This window comes from Ovis canadensis, chromosome 20, assembly GCF_042477335.2.
Source record: "Ovis canadensis isolate MfBH-ARS-UI-01 breed Bighorn chromosome 20, ARS-UI_OviCan_v2, whole genome shotgun sequence".
NCBI classification, from domain to species: Eukaryota; Metazoa; Chordata; class Mammalia; order Artiodactyla; family Bovidae; genus Ovis; species Ovis canadensis.
In genome coordinates, this window is record NC_091264.1 from 38,262,464 (window position 1) to 38,263,530 (window position 1,067).

The 1,067-nt window shown below is 41.0% G+C and overlaps 1 pseudogene; it reads right to left on the reverse strand.

The window, feature by feature from the left end:
- Window positions 1-384: 384 nt before the first annotated feature.
- LOC138425141 (small EDRK-rich factor 2-like) lies at window positions 385-638 on the reverse strand (annotated as a pseudogene).
- Window positions 639-1,067: the final 429 nt, after the last annotated feature.

Genomic DNA, 1,067 nt, shown 5'->3' on the forward strand with positions numbered 1-1,067 from the left:
ATATATGAATGGTGAATAAACACACAGAAATATGCCCAATATCATGGTTAATCAGGAGACACAAATTAAAACCCATTATAGTTGAGATACTTTAATGGGTATCTCATACCCATATAGCTAAGATTAGGAAGACTGAGTCCCAAGTGCTGACAAGGATGTAGAACAACTGGAAGTCTCATATATTGCTGAATGTGAAAAAGTATGGCCATTTTGGAAAATAATGTGTCAGTTTCTTTTTGAGTTACAAAGCTACTTTTAATAATTTGGGGTGAGCCCCATAAGGATAAAAATCACTGAGAAGGGGTAACCCCCTCACCCCCAGGAGTGACCCAGTTAGAGAGAGGGTACCTGAGGGGAAGAAACACAAAAGGGACCCTTGCAGACTCAGGGCAAACAGGCTGCCATAGATGCTGGGATCTGTGAACTCTCCAGGAGAAAACACCCATGTTGTGGGACTGCCTCCAGGCACACAAGCAGAGGGCAAGAGGGCTGGACACGAAGCCACAACTTGGGTTCCTCCCTCTCGTTTGCCTTTTTTTGCTTCTGCTACATGATCTCTGAGTCCCTTTGTTTGCCAGTGGCAGCAGAAAGCCCGCATCTCGGCGCTTTCCCTTAACCCTGTCACTCAGGTTTTTCATATTCTCCTGACAGGTGAGCTCTGCGTGGCCACAGCAGCAGCTCAGGCCTGCCTCCATTGCATCCCTTCATTCAGTATGGCATTGCAGGCCTGTCAGTTTCTTATAGTTACACATACAATTACCATAAGACCTAACAGTCTCACTCTTAGGATAGGTATATAGGCAAGAGGAATTAAAGCATATACATATGTCCACAAAAAGACATATATGCAAAATGTTGATAGCAGTATCATTCAGGAAATAGTGATTAATTCATACAATGGAAGAGAACTTGGTAATTTAAAGAAATGAGAAACTAATAAATGCAACAACCTCTATAAATCTCAAAAGCTTTATGCTAAGTAAAAAGAGTCAGATAATAAAAAGTTCCATATTGTATTATTTCATTGTGTAACATTATAGGAGAGGCAAAAGTATAAGAGAAGAAAA